Source organism: Silurus aristotelis, assembly GCF_946808225.1.
Source record: "Silurus aristotelis genome assembly, chromosome: 1".
NCBI classification, from domain to species: Eukaryota; Metazoa; Chordata; class Actinopteri; order Siluriformes; family Siluridae; genus Silurus; species Silurus aristotelis.
This window is the reverse complement of record NC_139574.1, coordinates 33,086,471-33,113,078: the sequence shown is the minus strand read 5'-3', so window position 1 is coordinate 33,113,078 and position 26,608 is coordinate 33,086,471. Positions and strand designations below refer to the sequence as shown.

The 26,608-nt window shown below is 40.7% G+C and overlaps 2 protein-coding genes across 6 annotated transcripts in view; both read left to right on the top strand.

Moving 5' to 3' along the window:
- Window positions 1-26,608, top strand: part of ddr1 (discoidin domain receptor tyrosine kinase 1) — a 124,567-nt gene that overhangs the window by 66,923 nt on the left and 31,036 nt on the right. For 2 of the 5 annotated variants that reach the window (XR_014532693.1, XM_083536522.1), the window contains exon 1: window positions 15,370-15,797. The exons of 1 other annotated variant lie outside the window; for it this stretch is intronic. The gene's annotated coding sequence lies outside the window, so the exon portion shown is untranslated. Of the gene's footprint in view, window positions 1-15,369; window positions 15,798-26,608 lie in introns of those variants that run through there. 2 more of the 5 variants (XR_014532694.1, XM_083536525.1) reach the window with 1 other exon arrangement.
- Window positions 1-26,608, top strand: part of LOC310724022 (nuclear factor 7, brain-like) — a 140,146-nt gene that overhangs the window by 110,197 nt on the left and 3,341 nt on the right. The window lies entirely within an intron of this gene.

Here is a 26,608-nt window from a genome sequence, read left to right as displayed (position 1 = left end):
ATGGGAAATTTGAAATTGGTCTGTAATTCGATAGCGTGTTTGGATCCAGATTAGGTTTTTTAATGAGGGGCTTAATAACTGCTAACTTGAGGGATTTAGGGACATGACCTAACGATAGTGAGGAGTTAATAATATTTAAAAGAGGCTCACCAGCTGTATATAACACTTCCTTCAGTAGTTTAGTGGGAATTGGATCTAACTGACATGTTGTTGATTTAGCTTTCATAATAGCATCATACAGCTCTTCCTGTCCTATACATGTAAAACAGTGTAGTTGTGGGGTTGTAAGTACGATTGTGTCGGGAGATGCTGTCAGAGGTTGAACTGCCACAATTGTTTTTCGAATGTTATCTATTTTTTCAGTGAAGAAATTCATAAAGTCTTCACTACTAAACTGTGATGGAACACATTTTTCAGATCCCTGATTTGTTGTTAATTTAGCGACTGTACTGAAAAGGAACCTGGGGTTGTTTTTGTTATTTTCTATGAGTTTGCTCAGGTGTTTAGCTCTAGCAGCTTTTAGCGCCTGTCTGTAGCTAAGCATACTGTCTTTATACGCAATTCTAAATACCTCCAATTTAGTTTTCCTCCATTTTCTCTCCAGATTACGTGCTGTTCTCTTTAGGGCATGCGTATGACTATTATACCAAGGTGCAGGTGCTTGTTCTCGAACCTTTTTTAACCGGATGGGGGCAACAGTGTCTAAAGTGCTAGTGAGGATAAGGTCTATGTTGTTTGCCATCTCATCAAGATGATCAGCAGTTATGGGTTTAATATGAAACTGAGATAAATCAGGCAGGTTATTTATGAATCTGTCCTTAGTGGTTGGAATAATAGTCCTACCAAGTCGATACCGTGGTGAAACACGGTTAATCTGCTCTACCGGTAGTGTGTACAGTAGGAGATAATGGTCTGTGATGTCATCATTCTGAGGTAAAATATTTATATCAGTGACGTCTGCTCCGTGGGATATTATTAAGTCTAGTGTGTGGTTAAAACGGTGGGTTGGTCTGGTGACGTTTTGTTTAACTCCAAAAGAGTTTAGTAAATCGACAAATGATAATCCTAGGGCATCGTTTTCATCATCTACATGAATATTAAAATCTCCTACAAGCAGCACTTTATCAAAACTGATCAAGAGGTCTGAGAGAAAACAAGCAAACTCATGAAGAAAATCAGCGTAGGGTCCTGGGGGTCTGTACACGGTGACCAGAGCGAGTTTTCTATGCATCTCTGAAAGTGCAATTTTAAGAACGAGCACTTCAAATGATTTAAAGCTGAATCCTAATCTCTGACTAACATTAAGAGAAGCACTATAAATGGTTCCTACACCCCCCCCACGACCAGTCTGACGGGGCTCATGCTTATAAACATATCCTGACGGTGTCGACTCGTTTAGACCCATATAATCACCTGGTTTAATCCAGGTCTTATGTAGCTGGATTTGTGCACTGCGGTACAATTTTGAACAAAACATCCTATACAATTGTGTGCCTCAAACTTCATGGTAACAGTTTGGGAAGAAATATGTATGGCTGGAAAAGTCAGGTGTCCCTATACTTTTACACTCTCACACACACACACACACACACACACACACACACACAAAAATAAATAAATAACTTAAAACATCTTACAAATAAATAAATTCATAATTATCAAAAAAAACAAGCAAAATGACAGTGAACTCAACCAACGAACAATGCAATATATTTCTCTCAGAGTCTCTGTGACTTGACTTATTCTGTCATTATATCACTATTAGATACCATGTTTACATACCCCTGATCTTCCTCAGTGGGAAAATCTGTTTAATCCACCATTACGGTGCCACACTTGTCCAACATGACACCAGGGTCCAAGGATGGAGAAGAGTTAGAATAATGGTAAACGTGTCACGGTGACTGTTATGGAGACTGATGATCCGCTGTGCGAAAGAAGAAGTGGTGTCAGGATGACGATGTTAGATTATCAGTGTTGAACAATAGGACATGGTTATGGTCCAGTTTGACTTACTGGTGACAAACTGCCAAGATTGTTTATTTAAAGTCAGATACATAAGGCACTGAACTTGAGTGAAAGTGAACTGTGTACAAATATTTCGGGACCAACTTAAAAAACGTCCAATCTCAGACAAAACAAGTAATACAAAAAAAATGAGACACTACACTACAAAGACTATAAAATACACAAACAGGTGTGGTGCACTTGACTTTTTGGGTTTGAGGCAATGTGAATTAGTAACAGGTAAAGTAATACCAATAGACCTGACTAATTGAGGAACACCTGGATGACACCTGGGTGATTTGGCATGTCACCTTTATTTTAATATTGAGAAGATCCCCTTGTGCTGTCAAAACAGCTGACTCATCAAGGTCTGGACTTAAGACTTCTGAAGGTGTGCTGTGGAAACCAAAGCCATGTCTCGTAAGATCTGTGGTGGGGCAGCTTGTCTGGCAGAAGCTCTATAGGATTGAGATATGGAGAATTTGGAGGTAGATTTAACACTTGAACTGTCTTCTTCTTCTTCTTTCGGCTGCTCCCATTAGGGGTCGCCACAGCGGATCATCCGCTCCATACCACCCTGTCCTCTACATCTGCCTCTTTCACACCAACTACCTGCATGTCTTCCCTCACCACATCCATGAACCTCCTCCTTGGCCTTCCTCTTTTCCTCCTACCTGGTGGCTCCATCTTCAGCATTTTTCTACCAATATAATTCATGTCCCTCCTCTGCACATGTCCAAACCATCTCAATCTCGCCTCCCTCACCTTGTCACCAAAACATCCTACATGTGCTGTCCTTCTAATAAACTCATTTCTAATCTTGTCCATCCTCGTCACTCCCAATGAAAACCTTAACATCTTCAGCTCTGCTACCTCCAGCTCCACCTTCTGCCTTTTACTCAATGCCACTGTCTCTAATCCATACAACATCGCAGGTCTCACCACAGTCCTATAAACTTTCCCTTTCATTCTTGCAGATACCCTACTATCACAAATCACTCCTGTCACTCTTCTCCACCCACTCCACCCTGCCTGCACTCTTTTCTTTACTTCTCTAACACACTCTCCATTACTTTGCACTGTTGACCCCAGGTACCTGAACTCCTCCACCTTCTCCACCTCTTCTCCCTGCAACCGCATCACTCCACTGCCCTCCCTCTCATTCACACACATGTACTCTGTCTTACTCCTACTGACTTTCATTCCCCTTCTCTCAAGCGCATATCTCCACCTCTCCAGGCTCTTCTCAACCTGCTCTCTACTCTCACCACAAATCACAATATCATCTGCAAACATCATAGTCCAGGGAGACTCTTGTCTGACCTCGTCCGTCAACCTGTCCATCACCACTGCAAACAGGAAAGGGCTCAGGGCCGATCCTTGTTGCAGTCCAACCTTCACCCTGAACCAGTCTGTCGTACCTACTGCACACTTCACTGCCGTCACACTGTCCTCATACATGTCCTGCACCACCCTCACATACTTCTCTGACACACCTGACCTCATACAATACCACAACTCCTCTCTCGGCACCCTGTCGTCCGCTTTCTCTAAATCCACAAATACACAATGCAGCTCCTTCTGTCCTTCTCTATACTTCTCCATCAACATCCTCAAAGCAAATAAGGCATCTGTGGTGCTCTTCCTCGGCATGAAACCATACTGTTGCTCACAGATGGTCACCTCTTCTCTCAGCCTGGCTTCCACTACTCTTTCCCATAACTTCATGGTGTGACTGATCAACTTAATTCCCCTGTAGTTACTGCAGGTCTACACATCTCCCTTATGCTTAAAGATCGGTACCAGCACACTCCTTCTCCATTCCTCAGGCATCCTCTCCCCTTACAGAATCCTGTTAAACAATCTGGTTAAAAACTCCACTGCCATTTCTCCTAAACATCTCCACGCTTCTACCGGTATGTCATCTGGTCCAACCGACTTTCCATTCTTCATCCTCTTAATCGCTGCTCTCACTTCCTCCTTACTTATCCTATCTACATCCTGCTTCACCAACTCCACATCCTCCAACCTTCTCTCTCTCTGATTTTCCTCATTCATCAGCTGCTCAAAATACTCCCTCCATCTTCTCAACACACTCTCCTCATTAGTCAACACATTTCCCTCTCCATCCTTTATTGCTCTAACTTGCAGTACATCCTTCCCAGCTCGGTCCCTCTGCCTGGCCAATCGGTATAAATCCTTTTCTCCTTCCTTAGTGTCCAACCTCTTATACAGCTCCTCATATGCCTTTTCCTTGGCTTTCGCCACATCCCTTTTTACCTGCTGCCGCATCTCCTTGTACTCCTGCCTACTTTTCTCATCACTCTGTCGATCCCACTTCTGTTTTGCCAACCTCTTTCCCCTAATGCTCTCCTGCACTTCCTCATTCCACCACCACGTCTCCTTGTCTTGCTTTCTATTTCCAGATGTCACACCAAGTACTTTTCTAGCTGCCTCCCTCATCACTCCTGCAGTAGTTGCCCAATCATCCGGCACCTCTTCACCACCACCAACCCCCTGTCTGACCTCTTCCCTGAACCTCACACTACACTCTTCCTCCTTCAATTTCCACCATCTTATTCTTCTTTCAATCCTTACTTTCCTCCTCTTCTTCTTCGCCTCCAAAACCATCCTACAGACCACCATCCGATGCTGTCTAGCTACACTGTCCCCCGCCAACACCTTACAGTCTCCAATCTCCTTCAGGTTGCATCTCCTACACAGAACATAATCCACCTGTGTGCACCTTCCTCCACTCTTATACGTCACCCTATGATCCTTCTTCTTCTTAAAATACATGTTCACCACTGCCATTTCCATCCTTTTAGCAAAATCTACCACCATCTGCCCTTCCACATTCCTCTCCTTAAAACCATACCTACCCATCACCTCCTCATCACCTCTGTTCCCTTCACCTACATGCCCATTAAAGTCTGCCCCAATCACCAATCGTTCTTTCCTAGGTACACCATCTACCACTTCATCTAATTCACTCCAGAATCTTTCCTTCTCCTCCATCTCACAGCCAACTTGTGGAGCATAGGCACTGATGACATTTATTATCATCCCTTCAACCTCCACCTTCACGATCATCACCCTATCAGAAACTCTCTTCACCTCCACTACACTCTTACTGTACTCTTCCTTCAGAATCACCCCTACACCATTTCTCTTTCCATCCACACCATGATAAAACAGTTTAAACCCACCTCCAATGTTCCTGGCCTTACTCCCTTTCCACTTGGTCTCCTGAACACACAGCATATCTACCTTTTTCCTCTCCATCATATCAGCTACCTCTCTCCCTTTACCCGTCATAGTACCAACATTTAAAGTACCAACCTGAACCTCTACTCTCCTACACTGCTCCTTTTCCTGCCGTCTCTGTAGACGTCTTCCTCCTCTCCTTCTCCTCCTTCGGCCAACAGTAGCCCAATTTCCACCGGTACCCTGTCGGCTAACGATACCTGTGGCGGTCGTTGTTAACCCGGGCCTCGACCGATCCGGTATGAAATTCTCATTTGTGATCCGCATATTTGATTTGGCACATGTTTTACGCTGGATGCCCTTCCTAACGCAACCCTCCCCATTTACCGGCACTAAGAGTGCACTGGTTTGTGCCCCCCTAATGGCTGGGTTTAACACTTGAACTGTAATATTCCTTTTATGTTTTTATTCACTTATAAATAAATAGGAACGACTGATTTCCTAAAATGTAGTTGAGTAAAAAGTCAAATATTTGACTTGAAAATGAGGTAAATTCAAAGTAAAAGTCTCCCCCAAATGGAAACACCAGTAAAATACACGAAAAACGTGCGAAAAGCTACTTAAGTACAGTAACGAATTATATTTACAATGTTATTGCCCACCACTGCCCACTTCAGCATGGGCACAACATGAAACTCCTCACCTGAGCTCAGGTTGGACCACACAAAGTGAAATTAGTGACCAGAGTTGCATCTTAAAGAAGGGAGTGTATTAGATGTCTTGGCTGTTGTGAGTTTCAGGTGTACTTTTAGTTTGGCCATTCTGAAGGTCCAAAATCAGCAGTTTTAAATTTCCATATTCACAGGAGACGATATGAAGCCTTCATTAGGAGCTTCATACCTTGTATGTGGATAGTATTCATGTAAACATGTCCCTCTTTTTCTTTTTTCTGGTTTTCTCTATTACAATAAATGGTTAAATTACAATCTATTTTTCTTTATTTGGTTCTCAGACATTTGTGTGCATAATTTGATTGCCCATGAGTGTGTGTATGTGTGTGTGTGTGTGTGTGTGTGTGTGTGTGTGTGTGTGTGTGTGTGTGTGTGTGTGTGTGTGTGTGTGTGTGTTTACTCTGTCCCTGTTTGGAAGTCGGAGTCTGTGTGTCAATAGATATATTTAGCCTGGGTTCTCACTCCATTGCAATGACAGCCATTTAAAAAGTTAGCCCACAACCCCCACTTCACTTACTCTCACTATAGAGTGAGATACAGCCCAGGGAGATGGCGGGAAGGGGGGGGGGAGGTTTTCAGGCAGAGAAAGAAAGACAGTTGAGGTTATACCTGGAGCTGCAGAATTAGACCTCTGTATCCATGTGACAATCAGAAAATAGGCCCGGGTGTGTTCAGACTCACCTGCCTTCCTGTTTTAGCTCCAAGCCTGTCGGCGGCAGTGGGCGGCAATTTGCAGCACGTGGTGGTTTGGCGTATTCAGAAGAGGCAGAAAATTACAGTCATTTACAGAAAGTCGTGTCAGGTCAGAGAACGAAGAAAAGAGAGAAGGAGCGGGCGAGAGAGAGAGAAAAAGAGAGAGAGAGGAATAATGCAGCTGTAATTAGCAAAGACAATGAGTCTAACAAGGCAGCTATTGAATATGCCAGAGACTCACCAAAACCACTTATTTAGTCCTGGCTCCAAAAAAATATATAAATCTAAGGGGAAAATGGAGTGGGTGGGTCCAGAGATAAAGAGAGAAAGAGAGAGAGAGAGAAAAAGAGAGAGAGAATTCTCTGTCATTTTCTCTCATTAAGGAAATTAGATCTCATGGCAGGTTCTATTTAGACAAATAGCTGTAGCTGTAGGACAAGGGATCAGTTTCAGCCACCTTTCCCAAAACCAATGCATCATACGGGTATTAAATAACTCAAGGTTTGGAGTTTGCAGACTACAATGTAGACCATGTAAGAAAGACCAGGGCATGCTCAGATAAGAGTACTTAACCGTCTAGATAACATTGTGTGGGAGAAGTGTTTGTGAGCACTACTGATAGTATAAGAGTTGAAAAAGTGTACTGCAGAAAAACTCACAAGTCTGCCCTGATCCATTTATTCGTATTATTCGTATTCTGTCTGAACGTTATGAGCAGGCAAGATGTTCAGAGTTTTCCCCAAACCTCCATGCTGACCCCTGCTTAGACACCAGTCTAACACCCAGGGCCCGTGACCCTACAACCTCCTGACATCTCTCTCACCTCTCCCAAAAGCCTCCAGGGAACGCTTCGAAATGGCCAACACACTCAAGCCTCTGACTCATAAAATCCTCCTTAAAAAAACCTTCCATCTCCTTCGACACAATTCTCAAAAATCATTCAAATCTTCTGAATGAAATAGATTGGAATTTTATACATATTTCTATCTCAGTAAAGGGAAAACCGTGCCTCGTTTTTATGACTGAGATGTAAAATATGCTGTAATATCCGGGTTACGGGAGGTTATAGTAGTCACCTTGCGTCTGCCACTTCAACATTACCCCTTCCTCCCCTAACACACACACACAAACACAAACACACACACACACACACACACACACACACACACACATGCACTCTTACAAACAATACTCAAAGTCACCAAGTCACCCTCAGGCCCCAGACAACAAGTGTAACTGATATTATTTCACATTAAACACACACACATCTTTTGGAATATCTTCCTGAATCATCCCGCTGTTAAGGTTATAATGGAGGACAGCATGAAGGTGAAAATCTCACCTGTAGTGTGTGTGTATGGGTCTGTATGTGTGTGTTTGTGGTTGCGTTCGTATGCATGCATGTGACACTGACAGCCAGTGGAGAGGTGGAAAGATGTGTGTGGATGGAAACAGAGAGAGAAAGAGAGAGAGAGAAAGAGAGAGAGAGAGAGAGAGAGAGAGAGAGAGAGAGAGAGAGAGAGAGAGAGAGAGAGAGAGAGAGAGAGATTAAATGCTCCAGCAGGGGAATGAATGGAATGTAAGTTTGTGTCAAGTTCCCAACATTCTGCGGGCCTAACATACTGAGAGTGATCAGACTGCTCTGCCCCTCAACAGCTGTGTGTGTGTGTGTGTGTGTGTGTGTGTGTGTGTGTGTGTGTGTGTGTGTGTGTGTGACAGAGAGAGGACACAAAAGAATTGTGTGATTGTGTGATCGTTCTCTTTAAAGAAAAAAAAGAAAAAAAAAAAAAAACAATTGTGTTTTGTCACATACTTATATAAAAAATAATACACTAATAATACACAATGTGTGTGATGTAATGAACTCGAATGCCTCCCTAGTATATAAAACACAAAAAACACCCTTTCTCTCTCTCTCTTTCTCTCTCTCTCTCTCTCTCTCTCTCTCTCTCTCTCTCTCTCTCTCTCTCTCTCACTCTCTATTTCTTTCTCGTTTTCTCTCTTTCACCAAGTAGATTTATAACATTGTCAAAATCCCAAGACTATTTTCCTTCAGCTGTCTGGGACCTTTCAAATGAACCATTTTCTCCTCTTTACGCTTCTTTACCCCCCCCCCCTTTCCCTCTTCCCTCTCTCTTTCTCTATCTCCCTCGCTCTCTCTCAGTGTGAATTCCACACAGGATAGGACCTGCATTTTTCATGCTTCACTGTGTCCTTCACGAAGCATAAAGGAAAGAGGGGAATGTAAAATTGTGTGCTGTGACAGTACAAAGTCAGTTCCAACAAACATGAAATAGCGAATTCAGATAAGAAAAAAAAGTCTGTGTGTGTTTGGGGGGGACAATTGTGAGGCAATTGTGAGGACAGGAGATGAATACAACCACGTTCAAAGGTCATAGCAACACTAAAAAGAGGATCAGGAGTTACCAGGACGACGCACAAAGGCCCAGGCCGGAGAAGCAGCATTGAAAAAAGAGACAGCCAACAAGGAAGATGGTATGAGGAGGGATGGGGGAAGAGAAAAGAAACTAGAGGGGGAGATTTTCTTGCTCTGATGGTAAAAGTTAAGCCGGTGTTTTGGAGAGGGTTTAGGTGTATCACATTGCTTCCAGTTTTTGTAGTAACAAACTGACGATACGAGTCTAAAGCTTCACCTCCACCACCTGAGTTTTATTGCATTATTAAGTTTTGTACTGTATCGTTTCAGAGTGACTGTTCGGTTATTATGTTTGCTCTGCATGGGGCAACACCAGTTAATTATTCACTGATAAAATATTAAAGTCAACTGACCATATAGATGAAAACAATACAAGGACAAGCTTTTGAGGACACCTGACTATATGGTTTGTATGTTTGTTTGTTTTTTTTTAACATCCCATTCCACATGCTGGAACAGGTCCCCCCCCTTATGAATAATAAAAAACACCCCACCTCCAGACCCTTACGAGAAAAATAAAAATCAAGGACCGTGACGTCGGAGCGATGTGGGGCCGCCTTCCCGTGGGCTCACCACCTGCAGGAGGGACCGTAAGGGACCGGTGCTGAGAGAAATGGGCAGCAGTCCAATGGCGGGGGCCTTGACAGCCCGATCCCTGGACACGGAGAAGTGTCTGGGGAATCTGCTTAGACTGCTGCCCCCGCGACCCGAATTACGGATAAGCGGGAGAAGATGAATGAATGGAACCCCACCTCCTGCACAGTATATTTGTGATGTACAAAAAAAATAAAAAATAATAATAATATTTTTTTTTATTTTAATTGTAAACCAAATGTAATAATACATAGATAAATGTAATAAATTATTACTATTATTCATTATTTATTTAAAAAAATATATATTTATTTTTTTCTTTCTCTTATAATAATTGTAATTTTTTTTTCTTTTATGCTTTGAGATGCTACTTTTAAAGACGCTATAAAAAATTTGATTGTGATTATTATTAAATGTTACTAATTGAGTCCAGAAGCAAAAACAGGAGAAAAAGAAAGAAAAAAAACAGCAACAAAAAAAAAGAGCAAATATGTGAATATCAGTCAATATAGTCTATAAAAGTTGTAAGATTTCAAGAAAAGGGGTCCAAATACAGTCAAAGTTTGAATGTTTTTGCCGAACAGAATATATTTTTTTCAGGAGTACATTAGGACTGTAGTTCGTTAATCCAGTGTCTTCTATCTGGGGGAGATTCCAGTTTCCACTTATGGAAATGAGTCATATTTAAAGTTTAGGATCAAAGTCAATATGCTTATGTGATATTTCAGAAATTATTGCTATTAATTACTCCAAAAAAACGACAGCTCCAGAGCATGTGAAGAAAAGTCCTAGTTGATGTTTCACATCTCCGACACATGGCTTATTGTTTAAGTTTGTTCAATCTATAAGGGGTCTAATATGTGTAAAATGTTAAATTGAATTTGTCTGTAATTAGTAGATACCAGTACAGTTTGTGACTTTTCTAGGAGCGTACCCAAGTCTCCACCGTCATTAGAACATTCCAAATCCGATTCCAATATAGTGAATGTGTAACGCAGCATGCAAATGCTATTGAAGATGAACAAGCTTAAAACTGATTAACATTAAACTTGGTCTAGCTCTCTCAGCTAGCCAGTTTTTCCACAGGTTGGATTTGTATATACTGTATATATATACACACACTACCAAAAGATATATATGACAGAAGTATCTACAGGTTTTGGCTCGTATAATATGCAGGACATTATTATCAAGCTGTTTTCTTGGAAGCATTTAAAAGGAAAGATTCTTGATCAATTGTTGCTGATGGTGATTATGTGTCTTCATTGTCTCTGATACTTCAATCGTTGACTAATTGTTTTGTATCTGAAGTTTGAACGTTGCACATTCAGGACTGTGCTTTATTGGCTTCCAGGATTTTTTTTCATAAATAAATAGTGTGAAGTTGTGTAATAGTGTATGATGAATATTTCCATTCTTTAAACAAATAAGTTTACTATGATTTATTTTACTTAAAAAAAAAAAATAAAAAAAAAAAAAGCACCAATAACTATTTAGTGGTGCAACATAAATCCAGGAAATGTGTTCAGGTATTAGGAATACTGATTTATTAAACTGTTAATAATGTATATACTTTTTTTTATCCTGCTTATTACAGTGTTTTACAATCTTATGTGCTGTTATGTGCAGATTTTCAGGCGTTTTGAAGACATTATGTAAAAACTTTACATTTATTAAAGACATTATGTAATTAAGGTGTTATTACAGCCTCATATGCTCTAGTTCATTCTGTTGACTGTTTCTCCTTTGAACATCTTCTTCTCCTTCTTCTTCTTCTTCTTCTTTTTCTTTCGGCTTCTCCCATTAGGTGTCGCCACAGCGGATCATCCGTCTCCACACCCCCCTGTCCTTTACATCTGCCTCTTTTAAACCAACTACCTGCATGTCTTTCTTTACCACATCCATAAACCTCCTGCTTTGATCTTCCTCTTTTCCTCCTTCCTGGTGGCTTCATCCTCAGCATTCTTCTACTGATATACCCCATGTCCCTCCTCTGCACATGTCCAAACCATCTCAATCTCTCCTCCCTCACCTTGTCTCCAAAACGTCCTACATGTGCTGTCCCTCTAATAAACTCATTTCTAATCCTGTCCATCCTCATCACTCCCAACGAAAACCATAACATCTTCAGCTCTGCTACCTCCAGCTCCACCTCCTGTCTTTTACTTAATGCCACTCAATTCTCCTTTAAACATCTAATGATATAAAATAGCGATCAGAAAGAGCCAAAACAGAAAGTACTGACGTTTCACATCGCTGAAGAAAGAAAAATGCATAAAAAGTTACCTTTGTGGTTGTGGATTCCATTTCTAACAGTAAAAGCCATCATTCACAAAAGGAAGAAAGCTGGACGCAAAAGTGGAACATTATCCCGCCAGAGACATTAAACAGAAAGAGACCTGAGAAAGACTTTGAAATAAAAACGTTTCTAGCCGTTTCAGAAATATGAATCATTTGGGTTGTTTCTCTGCTTATGCTTTAATAGACACTTCTGGTTATTGGAAAGATGCATCTGTAAAACATTTGCAGTAAAAATAAAACGGACTTGCATTGAATGTTTTGCTGGTTTCATCGTTTCAGTATGAGGGCATGCAAGCTTTAGTGCTCAGCTGTAATTTGCACAGCTGTGCCATTTATTTGAGACTGGTGCAGCTCCTGCTGTACCGTGTAGTTACTGAGGCATCACTGTTTCATTGTGCTCTGGTGTTTATTTCATTACGCTACGCTCATGCTTACGTCAAATCTATATTTCGTGTTCACACTGGTCTTACACGTGACAAACTATATGCAGTTGTCGGTGTCTTGCGTATACCTGTCCCACTATACGGACAAACATTTGTAAACACTTGTGCATAAGATTGCTTTTTGAACAGTCCATTCCACATAAAGTTCTCATTTGCTGTTGTAAAAACCTCCACTTCCCGGGAAGATGTTTCACCGGATTTTGGAGTGTGGACGTTTGTGCTAAATCAGCGACAAGGGCGTTACTACAGTCAGGTACTGATGTAGGGTGAGGAGGCCTGAGGTGCTGGGGTCAGCGTCCCAATTTATCCCAAAGATGTTCAGTAATGTTGAATTGAGTCAAGTCTTTTGAATTAAGCCAGTTGTTGGGGTGGTGGTGGGGGTCTTTCTGTCAGATTCAGCTATTTACAATGTAACACAAAACATTGTTCAAGAGCCTGTTTAATTGTTGTTTTTATTGGTTAAAACATCGTAAAATATCGGGGGATGTCAAGGAAAGGATACATGTTAATGCGTAACTTTTCCACCTAGAACAGACCATAGTCTGGTTTTGTCTGTGCCTGCCTTCCTGTCTTGGTTGCAGTTGATAGCCGATGACCATCTTTTGAGTGCAAACTCAAATATGTACTGGATTTTTGCAAACGTTTTTCCGCAAATATAGGCCACTAGCTTCAAATGAGGGTTGCTTCCGTCAGAGCACCCCCACATAACCGGGCCTATTGATAATGAAGAATTTGTAATTCATGTTTAAACCCCATGATGTGGAGTTAATACATATAGTAGAAAGACAATCAGCCCTCAAAAATGTCAGCAAGTTTTCTCTTCCCAAGTGGCAGTTTATTACTCTCCATCTCATAACTGGCTTCAAGTAGCGGCGCCAAAAACAAGCAGTAAATGATATCACGTGTATGGCGTTTTTAGATGTGGGGGTGTTTGCATTTTAAAGAGACATGACAACTATTTAAATAAACAGGCTTATGTCACATGAATGCTTGTAAATAATTAATTCACTACTACACTAATATTAAAATAATCTTGGGGACCCCCATAAGTCTTACTTGTCATGGGGGTTCCCTAATGCCTTAAGGGCGGTCCCGGATCCCCCCCAGCCCCCCCTTTTGGTAACGATTTTGGTAACAGTTTGAGGAAGAGCCGCACACGACAGACGTCAGACGTCAGACGTGCCAAATGTTTCCATATAGTGTATCTTTGATTCCTAACTGCCATGTGGACAGCATGGTTATACTGATTCTGCAAATGGAAGACCAGTCACATTGGTAATGTCAGTCCTCATTTATAACCATACATCAACTGGCATTTTTTTTTTTTGAAAAGCGGGGGAAAAACTAGAGGAAACCTGAGGAACCTGCACAACCCAAGCTCACGACCCTGGAGCTTTGACATTAGTATGCTGTCGGTTTAAATTACACATAGGTCTATTCAAGCCAAATGTCATTAACCGCACAAGTATGGCAATAAAGCTGAATGAGTTAAGCAAACAGTGAGAACAGCAGGAATGCATCGCGCTTAATGGTTGTAAAGAGACTCAGGCCAAGCACCTGCGTTTGGGTCAGAATTTAACAACCAAACACCTGGGCTGTTTAGAATATGTTCAGGGAGACTGTAAATGGCATCCACACACAAAGAAATGACTGTTCAATAAGTGCCCTGGGTATAGAGGGCATTTTCCTGTATTATCCATACATATTATTGTATTATATAATTGAGCTGCCTAAACAGACCTGTCTGGGCCTGGACTCAAAACCTCTGAAGGTGTGCTGTGGTATCTAGCACCAAGATGTTAGCAGTAGATCCTTCAAGTTGTGAAATGAGCCCTCTGTAGATCAGAATAGTTTGTCTAGAAAATAGCACAGATGCTCCTTCAGAATGAGATCTTGGAAGTTCAGAGGCCCAGTCAGCTCAACTCTTTTTAATGTTCTGCCCATAAACTCAGATGTTTTTCCTTGGACCAGCTTTGGTAGGTAATAATCAGTGCATATCATGAACCTGACATTTTCTGGCATTACAGTTTGGCCCTTGTCAAAGTGCCGCAGATCCTTACCCATTTTTTATGAATCTCACCTATCATCCGAGAAGGTATGATGTGGGAATGTGTGTAGAGTCATAGCACTGTATCCCAATCTCTTTTGTTACAGCCTAGCAAGCAAGAAATGGGCAAGTATCAACACATAAACGATCAGCACTGTTTCATCCATTCTCTGTTAACCTCCATTGCCTGCCTTCAATTAACCACACCTTTTCTGGGCTTTTTTTCTGGCTTACATGTCTGAAAGTGAGACTTATACACCGGTTTTTCCACCAAAACCACCATCTCAAAGCAATGGATTCTTCTGATCTACTAAGCTTCTAGTTCTGACTGTGAACACTTAAGCAGTGATCTAAATCACTGTCTTTTCTGCTTCAGGCAGGTAATTGTATACAGTTACAGATGCCTGCTCTGTAATAATAGACTCTTTTTTTTTTTTAACAACAAAGAGGAAAATCCTTAGGGAAGTTGCTACAGTACTTTAGTTGCGTTTTTTTTTTCGATCTTGTTTTAAATCTTATATGAAGAATAATTCCTTAATAGGATATTTTTTGGGCATTAAAAAGGCAGAAATTGTTTAAAAATAAAAGGAGGAGCAAGGCCAAGAAAGGGTTAACAAGGTGAATCCTGTTGTTTCCTTTTCAGTAACTTGATCACTCGTATCCCCTTGACAGGCTTTAAAAAAAAAAAAAAAAAAAAAAAAGGTTGGGGGGGGGGGGGGGTCGCACGAGCGCACGAGCGCACGTCAAGTCTCATTTACTAGAGCCCCGCTCTACCAGGTCACGGGGTCTCTCCTGATCTCGCACCTGATTGGCCGAAAGTCGGATCGAATATTCAAATCGGAGCGCGCCGATTGGACGCCGCCGGAGCAGGTTATGCAAATGAGCACCTGGTTAGCGGGTCTGTGAGAGAGCGGAGAGCACGGGGAGGGAGGGAGGAAAAGGCGGGCAGGCGGGCGCGGGGTTGGGGGGGGGGGGGAACATTGAGTCCCGAGCGTGTGTGCTGCGTCCGAGCGGTGAATAAGTCGGATACAAATTCGCGTCGGAAAAGTTTGTTTGTTGCTATTATAGAACACCTTCCGCGGTTTTCCGCCGGGATCTTATACAGGTGTTTATAATTGTGTGTTGGAAGTCTTTTTAAATCCCCCCATTTTTTTTGTTTGACTCTTTCCTAATCTCTGTCTCTCGCGCGCGTGCCTCAGTGTTTGTACGCGATAATAGATCACGCTGGATGTCGTTTTTTTCCCCCCTCCCTTTTAAAACCTGATACAAAGTGAAGAATCCGGATTGAGGAAAACTCTTTGAGGAATCCCACACGTTCTTCCTCGCCTGTCTTCTCGGTGAGTAGACTGGACATAACTATTTTTATCCACTCACGCAGACTGTCTGATGATGTGTGTAATCTGGGATCTGATATGTGCTTCCCTTAGTGGATTTAGGGATCCGTTAGATCAAAGTGTGCCACAATAAGAGAGATCACACACAGGATTTAAATGTTTTTTCTTTTGTTCTCACGCTTGTTTATATTCGGAAGTTTACAGATTGTTATGATGATGATTGATGATGATTGATGATTGATGATGATGATGATGATTATTATCATTATTATTATTATTATTATTATTATTATTATTATTATTATTATTATTATTATTATTATTATTTAATCACAGAGGCGCGTTCTCTTTTAAGTCGTGCCCGGTTTCTCGGCGTCAGTGTGTCTCAGTGTCTCAGTGTGTGTGTGTGTGTGTGTGTGTTAGGACTTGCGTTGGATGGCTGCCACGAAGAGCTTGCTATGTGTGTGTGTGTGTGTGTGTGTGTGTGTGTGTGTGTGTGTGTGTTTGTGTGTGTGTGTGTGTTTCCATACACACACACACACACACACACACTCTCACACTCAGTTTCTTATCCAGCTCATGGTGCATGCTTTCATGATGATGAGTCTGGATGGACACAGGTCTTCAGCTCAGGGATTGGACACACACCTGTGTCCAGAGCCTGTGGGACTTTCAATGAGGCTCAAGGGCTGAACAATATATCGTTCGTTCTCGTGTCGATATCCGCCGTTCTGGTACTAGACAGGCAGTGATATCGTGACCTCACTCTCTGTAACCAATCATGCGTTGTATCAGTCAAATTGGCACACACTCATTCATGGTGTAATACATTATTACAGCATTGGGACACTGGACATTTTTTTAGCCACATGTGCTTCTTCTGCAAACTGTTAGCACAAAGTTCAGATGCTGTAGCATTACATTTCCTCTTCACTTGATCTAAGAGATCCAAACCTGTTCCAGCATGACAATGTTACTTTAGTTTTAATCTATTTAGTTTCAGTCTATCAACCTATTTTATTTTTTTGTCATTTCATGGCTTTTTTAATCTACCACTGGTGCATAATTTCCTAGATCTCGCACACCACAGATATGGTTTACACGGGTGGGAAAGGAAGATCTCAAGTGGCCTGCTATAGAGCTCTGAACTTAATCATCAGTACCTGACTTTACTAACACCCTTGTGGCTTAATGAGCACAAATCTCCACAAACACACTCTAACATCTTCCCAGAAGGTTGGAGGGTAATATATCTGCAAATGGGGACTAAATGTGGACTTCAAAAAGCATCTGATTCTGTCTATATTATTCAGCAACTTCTTTTTATGAAGAATTTATGTTCTTCTGTAGATGGTTATGAGGAACGCCTGGACTTTCTGGACTAATGAATTACACTTAGTTGTGAAAATCAGTCGTATAGGGTCCTGCGTCGTTTCTGTCCGTTCGTGTGGCTTCGTGACGTGTGACATCACCTCCTGACACGCGCAGGATGAAGGTGCAGGTGGCTGCTGTGTGTGAGGAACCACCGCCTCGTTGACCTGCTCATAGCCGGATTTCACAGCACAGAGAAGGTGTTAGTGTTACACTGAGCAAATCTTTCTAAAAGACACTGAAGGTCATCCTGGGAAGATGTACAGCTCTGTCCCACCTGTCTCGGTTTAGTGTGACAGCATATTTATATTGTGACGAGCGATCATTGATGATGTCGGTGCTTCTACAGATATTGTCCACTTGCATGTCGAACAAGTTCGTCTTAAACTCGGGGCTTTGTTTCCGCTCAGTTTCTTTCTCAGTCGCTCAGGAGTCGTCCAGTTATGCATTATCGGACATTCCTTACTCTCTGAGCTGAATACGTCTCTCATTAGTCTCACCGCTGAATGATTCCTGCTACTTATCGTGATTAAAATACAGGATTTAAAGAGGTTCTGAACTTTTTTGTGTTGTAAAAATGATTACAGGTAGCAGAAGATCATATTCCTGTCCTCCCTTTAGCTTTTCCTAGATCTTGTAAAAAGAGATGTGTGGCCTTCTCAGTTTCATTACTCTGTGGTGTCCTTGAAAGTAAAATTGGTGCTTCTGAGTAGGGCTGCTGCTATCGATTATCTGGGAAACACAGTGCTCCGTGTTTAGTTAAACGGACTAAACGAGGCATTGAATTTGTATGGTAGGTTTATTTTAACAGAGAGAAAGAATAATAAAAAAAAAACTCCATAAAAAAACCACAAAGGTTATAAATGTATTTGTATTTGATCAAGTTAATTTAAGTATTTGACAAACCCAAATTAGTCCTGTACCTACAAAATCCCTATTACAAAATCAGCAGGGGTGCAAATAATTATTTCCTCCATTATGTTTAAAGTGTAACTCGAAAGTTTCAAAAGAGTTTATACTACTAAATGACATAAAAATGTTTGAAAAACTTTTTTATTATCGTATTATTCATAAATAATACAATAATTATTGACATAGTAAATGTGTAAAAGTAGTAAATAAAACAGTTTACAGTACATGTACACACATTTAAATCTATTTCATTTAGGGAGAGTCAAAAAACCGGTTGCACTGTATACATACATATGTTTTATATATGTTTTTTCAATGTTCCGTTTGAACTTTAGAAGTTAATGTGAATGGAAAGCCACGAGCCTGGCCTTAAGGTCGGTAAAGTCTGTAATCAGTAACGCGGTCTTTTCTTTTGCAACATAACAGAGCCTAAGTTAATAATTGCAGGTTTGTGTTGTGCGAAGAGGTAAAGACTTACTTGACGCTCGAAGGCATCCGCTCGTACGCAGCGAGTCTACGTTTCCGTGCGTTTCAAATCGGAGACACGATCACACCGAGTCATGAAGCCCATGCACACACCGATGAGTGAAGCGTGAGGAGGGAAGCGGACTCTACTCTTCCAAACACTCATTGTTAAGAAACACCAGTCACATTTTCTGCAACTTAGTTATACACTATATGGATAAAAGTATTAGAACACCTGACCTTTCAGCTATACCTGGTTCTTCCCTAAACAGTTACCACACACCTGGAGGCACACATGAAATTTTACCCTTCAAACCCCCAAACTTGTTCCAGCATGACAATGCCCACGTGCACAAAGCCAGCCCCATGAACATATCATTTACATGGGTTGGAGTGGAAGATCTCCTGCTATAGAGCTCTGACCTCAACCCTATTGAACACCTTTGGGATGAATTGGAACGCTGACTGCACCCCAGGCCTCCATCACCTCACCTACGTCAGTACCTGATTTGATGGCTGAAGGAGCACACATCTGTTGATTTCTGTAAAGCTGCTTTGAGACAATGTCTGTTGTGAAAAGCGCTATAGAAATAAACTTGACTTGACTTGACCTCACATCTCACACTCCAGAATCTAGTGGAACATCTTCCTGGAAGAGTGGCGGTTATTATAACAGCGAATGGGGACTAAATGGGGATTAAGATCTTTTGATTTTTTATAGTCAAGTGTCCACCAACTATATGCGATTTGATTGGTGATATTAGACATGATACGAGAAGTAGGACAAACTAGAGACATGGTTCATTCGAGTGACAATTGAATTAAAGTTGTCCATTTTCATGAAATAGCTAGTAATTGAGCGCTAGATGTTTCTAGCTCACATTGATTTCTAGTAATACTGCAGTTCAGTTTGTCTAACATTTTAAAATGAGAGTTGAAGCTACAATCGGGACGATACACTGTGAATTTCGACATCACAGATCCAAACAGATCACAGATCCCCCCCCCCCCCCCCACACCTCGGTATCTCAGGTGGCCTGGATAGTGTCGATAAACTGACTCATGACTCACATGAGTCGTTTATACAAGTAAAAAATGAGTGGATTACTGCACTGTAGTCAGCAGTTTGGTTGCAGATTATTAAGAGTTTACTGTAGGAACTCTATGAAGTAGATGAGTAATAGTCTTATGCCATGAATTTTGCCCAAAGCATATATCCATTGTCAGCCCGATGATCAATAATCGATCGCTCAATGTTGTAGCAATCACATAATCGTGCGTATAATATACACACATTGTCAAAGAATATGCTGAGAAGAAAAAGAGAGGGGGTTTCGATTTATATTTATTTGCATGACAAACTAGCAGTCAGTGTCAAAAGCGGAAAAACCCTCAATACGTCCGGAGATGTGTTGAAAAACCACTCGAATTCTCTCTGAACGTTGACCATCTTTTTTTTTTAAAGGGATAAAAACCAGCACATTTCCGAAAACTTAACAATGGAAAGTTCATCAGGGAAATTTGGGAAATATTTCAAATTGGAAACTTAGCATAAATTTATGTGAATTAATTTGAAATTTGGGGAAATGTATAGAAACTGTCTTGTATATCATATTTTGTTTGGTCATAAGCTGACATGCATGCAAACTAATACAGATTAAAAAAAAGTATTTTTTTTTACTTTGATTGCTTACACACTAGTAATCTGTTTGTTTGCTAACTTCTGATCCGTCGTGACTCGCAAGCATCAGGCTGCAAACAAACTCTAAATCTAAAAGCAGCAAAATAACAGCAGCAGTAAATTTTTTTATTCACTGCTGGGTTTTTTTTCAGCGTACAATTACGCATTCGTACACGATGCATTTTTTTTTTTTTTACGTTCTTTCTAAGCTCGTTAGCTCGCTATGTTTTTTTTTTCGGGTTATTTCTCTTTTTATGGCTTTCGTCTGCTCCAACAGTAACTTATTCGTTTTCAAAACAATTTAGAGACCTCGCTACGTTCAAAAGGCTAGTTTTCAATGTTTGTATATTTAATTTACGCATATGTCAATCGATGATTATTCAGAATTTACTGAATTATATTCCAGATGCTTACATCGTCACAACTAAACAAAATGTCTCGCCATCGGCAATTATCATCAAAAACAATACAAATGTTGATTTACACAATTTACACCTTGCATACTGCATAATGTTTTTTTTGTTTGTTTTTCTACAGAAAGTACGCCATTTTTAAAAGTACGCTTTTATACATAAATACCCTGAATTAGTGTTTTATATAGTTATAATATAGCAAAACAGCTTATTTAATGAAAAAATAAATAAAATAATCAGATTAATCGAGAAAATTAATCGTCTGATAAATCGATTACCAAAATAATTGTTGGTTGCAAGTCCAAGTAATATGTATGTAATTTACGTGAATACACGCCACAGTGTGTGTGTGTTTTTGTTTTTTTTTTTACATTATTTTGTGTGCAGGATTCAAGAAATGATGTATGTTATGTTATGGATGAACGCACAGTGCATGTAGGGGGCGTGGCCTCAGTAACCCTGCAGTTAGTGTGCTGTGTGTATGTATATACAGTATATATACCACAACTGCCAACTGACTCTGTTATACATTTCATATTTATTCGCATATTTGTTATACATTTCATACACATCCGTCTAACACACTGGGAACTTTTAAAACCATTTCACTCAATATTATTGCATTTTACTTGCACACATGTACAGTATCTTTGCGTATTTCTTTGCACACCTAATATATGCATTCTACTTGTTATCCTCCATCTTCCATATTTTTGTATAAAAATACCTCATGCTTATGTCATATATGTAAATCTTCATATAATTTTTTTTTATATATATATATATATATATATACACACACACACAATTCTGCACCCACAGTTATAACTTTTACAAGTCTCATTATTACCTTTCTCTCCTTTTTCTTCTTTCTTACTTTTTGTCTGTTTGATTTTTTTTTTGTTTGAATAAATGTGAATATTGCTGTAGTTTGCCTGGAGCCTCCCTAAAGAATTTCACTGTACAAACTGTGACATCTGTATATATGACAAATAAAACTTGAAGTTAAAACCTTTTTTTTTAAACCCACATTATCCTGCACTTTAACTACGTACATTTAAGTTCTCTGTTATTGGCTAACCCGCTATTTTGTAAATTCCCAGTTTATTGCCAGTAATTACCGTTAATTCCCTTGGAAAGTTTACAGTCTTGAAAAATCTTGCGATTTTGCAACCCTAATCTACATTAAACAAGCTTATTTCACCTACCCAGCTGCTGTGAGTGGATCAGGTACAACTCTTAGGGGTTTTAAAGTCATAGTAACCTTTCACACCAGAGCAATACGCTGCATAGCTCCAAGGTGGGCCGTGGCGTTGATGGACGTGGTCGAGTCTGATGTCATGTACAGCAGCCTGTAATTGTACACCTTCGGACTGACCTGATGAAATTAGCATCATCTGTGTCCGTTTTAGAGTATCCGAATGTCAAAAACATCTGCGGTACACTGCGCGACGATCGGGGGTCCGAGGGTCAGGACGCAAGATGTGTAATCCTTGTTTTGTTTTAAGCACCAGTTTAGTGTCTGAAAGAAATACCTAACAAACTATGTGGGCCAAATACCAGGGAAAATACAAACAAGCCTTTTCTTTTTAATGAACACAAGATAGAGAGCGATTGATTTCTCCTGGAACAAGCCACTCACCAATTCCCCTTTATACCGAACGAATATTTACCCGGCAAACAATTATCTCGAAGAAGGAAAGAAATTCTGGCAGTGCCGAGTCCATCCAGGTGGACGAGCCGATGGAAAGCAGCGGGACCATCCGAGCGCTCTTCTGCCTGGAAATAAATAAGGAGGATCATAACGGAGATCCTTTGGATCCGTGAAACGTGAAGTGTGTGCACCCTTTACATCAGGTATATAGACTGAGGCAATTTTTAATAAAATAGTCTGCTTTTTTTAGCATGTGATGCAGGAGTTTGTTGGGACGAACCATCCGCAGATGCCTGAAAGGCCGTACAAGGCTATACAAGTTGGCCAGTTGTTTTTGAAGCAGACCTGCGGACCTGAAAACGTGCCACGATGAACTCTTAACACAAAGCCGAATTCGTGACTAAACTTGTTCATCATGAGCGTTAGAATAGAATTCAGTTTTGTTTAGTGTGCACTTTGTAACACCCCCCCCCCAACACACACACACACACACACACACACACACACACACACACACACACACACACACACACACACACACACACAAATTTCTTATCCGTATTCTGACAAACTCTCTCCTTGCTTTTCCTTTAGGCCAAAACATAATCTTGTCTCCACGATCAGTTAGCGCCTGAGGCTAATAGTGTATAGCTTTGTGTATGTGAAATAGAGAGAGAGAGAGAGAGAGAGAGAGAGAGAGAGAGAGATGGGCGGTTTTATGACTAGTCTTTGCGAAAATCACACAGTCGTGCCACATACTTCATCCTCTCTCAAAAGCCAGGTTTACCTGCACCGAGTAGGTGGCATAATTACTACACTGCTGTGATGATTAGTCATGAATCGCTAATAGGATGCCAGTGGCGGCCATTTTGTTTTTGCAATGTTCCCAGCGTTCTTTCCTCGTATATATAACACATCGATTCGAATTAGCTTTGACGCCATACAGCGCATGCAGCATTGAAATACATTATATTTGCGAAAGTTTGTGGATACCTGACCCTAAGATACCTATGTGGTTTTTCGAACATCAGGTTGAGGTCAGAGCTCTGTAGGTCTCTAGTGCAAGCGAAGGAAATGTTTAATGCTACGCATCCAGCAATTATGTGCCTCCAACTTTGTGGTAACAGTCAGGTGTCCCAATATATTAAATCCATATAGTGTCTATATTTGTCCGATCCGCCTAAATACAGTAGTCTAGTTTGTTTTACGTTTTGTTCGCTAGTCAAATGTGGCGATTCAAAGGCTCCATATTGGACCATATTAATGTATTGTTAGGTTTTTGTTAAACACAGAAACATTTGTGTGTGAGAAGACGGTCTGGAAGCTGCGTGTCTGAGGCCAGTCATGCTATAGCTTAAATACAAAAAACGCTCTGTGTGTGTGTTGTAACCATGTCAGGATTTGCAAGTGAGCAATCCAGAATTGTGTGTGTGTGTGTGTGTGTGTGTGTCAGCTAAAACGCTGCTCATGTGGGAAAAGCAATTAATGTAGCTTTCCGTTACAAGCAGCACAGGTGTGCTGTGAGAACTGTCAGAAAGCAGATGAGAACTCATTACCCGGACAAGCGCAGACCTGCTTCTCTTATTTTTTTTTCTTTTGCTGAAGGTTAGTATCGATCTAAACACAGGAGACTTTCTCACAGTTTTAAGAGTTTAGAGAATTCAGAAAACCTGATCTGTGTTAAACACCGGATTGTCATTTTTCATACATTAATTGGTTCTGGTTCAGTGTGGGTTGTATCACATTTGTAGGTAATTGTAGGTACAAAATAGAACGATATTTTACATATTTACATATCCATCCTTTCTTTTGCTAACTTTCTTGTGTACCTCGATGATACCTTTCTTAAAGAATTCTTCCCTCAGAACCGCTGCTCTGTCGATGTTTTTTGCTTTTCGCACCACTCTGTGTCAACCCTATAGACTGTTACTGCGTTTATTCATTGCTAGTTATTAGTTTATTAATTATCGAAACTTTGACATTCCTTTATACAACTTTATAACCGCTTTATCTCTGTAAAGCTGCTTTGAGCCAGTGTCCCCTTTTAAAAGCGCTATACAAATAAAAATGTATCGAATTGTTATACGAATGCAAACGCCTTGAGACCAGGAGAGTCTGAAATACTCAAACCAGCCAGTATGGCACTCAAATCACCTAGAGCTCTTTCTCTACACCTGTATGATTTTAGTCACACGATCAGCCGATTATATGGATGTGCCAATTCGCATAGCGAACGATACATTACATTAAAAATACTTAGCTGCTAGCGATGCGATGCGATTCACTCCTATTATGATGTCTTTTGACTACATGGCCCTTTCACAAACAGGCCTTTGTGGAAAAAAAAGGAACCATTTTTTAAATAAAAACAGACGTTTTTCTGTTCTGGCTGCAAGAAGTTACAGCTCTACCTCTGCCATGTTAATCTGCATTCTACGTGACTCTCTGGTCACAAGTTATTGCTCACTTTCTATATAATACTACCAATAATAAATCTCTTGCCGATTACTACATGAACGCTCATGTGTACAAGGTTTCCTAATAAAGTGGCTGTTGCGTGTGGGGCTGAATAGTCAAGACGTTAGAGTGAAAGAAGTTGTAGTTGTCTGTATGAAAGCTGTTACTTGTTGTGGTGTTTGAAGCATCTACGGTATGTACAAAGCGTGGTAGGAAATACAAACAGACGGTTCAAATGTGTGAGAAAATGTATCGACGTCAGAGTCCAGGCATCGCAGCGTTTTTAAGCAGGACCTTTTCCTTTTTCTGGCGAATGAGTCAGGCTTCCTCGTATTCTTCACGTCTTCCATGCGCTCGCTCTCCTTTCAGTTCCGAAAGTGAGTAACTCGTATTCCTCCCGCAACTCTTTAGCGTTGGTCAGCCCAGCCGGATACGTGAGTCACCCAGCGAAATGAGACACACTGAAGTCATCACTTGGCATCAAAATCATAAAAAAGGCATCAAACAGCAGGGAGGCACGTCGGGAAGTTCAGAGGGTTGAGTGACACATCTTGCTTTTCAGGGAAACGGACGATAATAGTAGCACACATTATTGAACAATGGTAAGAACAATAGTAACACCATTCCCACACACACACACACACACACACACACATTTAAGGCATATGATTATACATTTATTATGTCTATGCATTATGTGTAGATGTATACACTGTATGGACAAAAGATCTTCTTGACCATCCCATTCCACATTTCCTGTTAAAATAACCCCAAACTTAGTGTAGTAACAGATTTACGCCAATGTTAGGAAGTGCCGAAACAACCATCAGATACCGATACACAAAGCAACAATCATGACTCCTTGTCATCACCAGATGTGGAAATGAGCCACGCCCTTTAGTCACTGGGGTCAACAACTCAAACAATACCTCCTGTCCACTTTGACAACCACCTGAACTCTCCCCTTATAAAGAAATAGCTATTACAAACGCCCTGTGCACAGCCTTAATAAGAACTCCTAAAGCTCCAGTGGCTACGGATTTCCAGAAACCGGACGGCTGAAAACTGAGAAAAACCTCCCTTGATTTATTTCGTGTGCATGTTGTCTTAAAATCTTGTTCCTGACAGACAGTCAATCTTCGGCATGCGAAACCTGAGCTGCTTTTCCGCTCAGCACGGTTGTAACCAGTGCTTATTTATAAGTTCCCTTCGACTTCCTGTTAGGTCTTGCATCAACCGAGCATTTGTACCTTCAGAAGCGCTACTCACCAGATGTTTTTTGGTTTTGCGCACCGTACCGTGAACTAGGGGTGTAACGATATAAAGTAACCCCCCATTAATCGCGGTGGTCACATTCCAAAACCGCCCGCGATAAATGGAAAACCGCGATAAACGGACGCCACCCCGAAAAATTCGATTTCATGTATACAGTACTGTACTGTATTAACATTTTACTTCATTTTATAATAATTAATGATATTTTTATTCATAAATTAAACTTAAAACTCCATAAAAACAATTCCCGCTAAGTTTTTTTCATCCAAGATAGAATGGGGAAATCAGCAAAACAAATTAGTTATGTGGCGAATGCAATTTCGCGATAAACCGGAAGCGTGAGATTCGACCCTGTAAAGCGGGGGATTACTGTATATCGTCCATGATAATATGAATCTATGGTTCATTCTGGCGATCATCTCTGGACTACCTGTGTTCCAGAATGTACCCGTTTTCCGGTACATGCCGCTTCATAGCTTTTGTTCGTTTCCCAAGCCTAATAAAAGTCCTATTCGTACTCTGGTTTCCGACTCTTGATCAAAGCGGGACAATATCAAACAAAAAACATGCCATTTTATTTATTTAT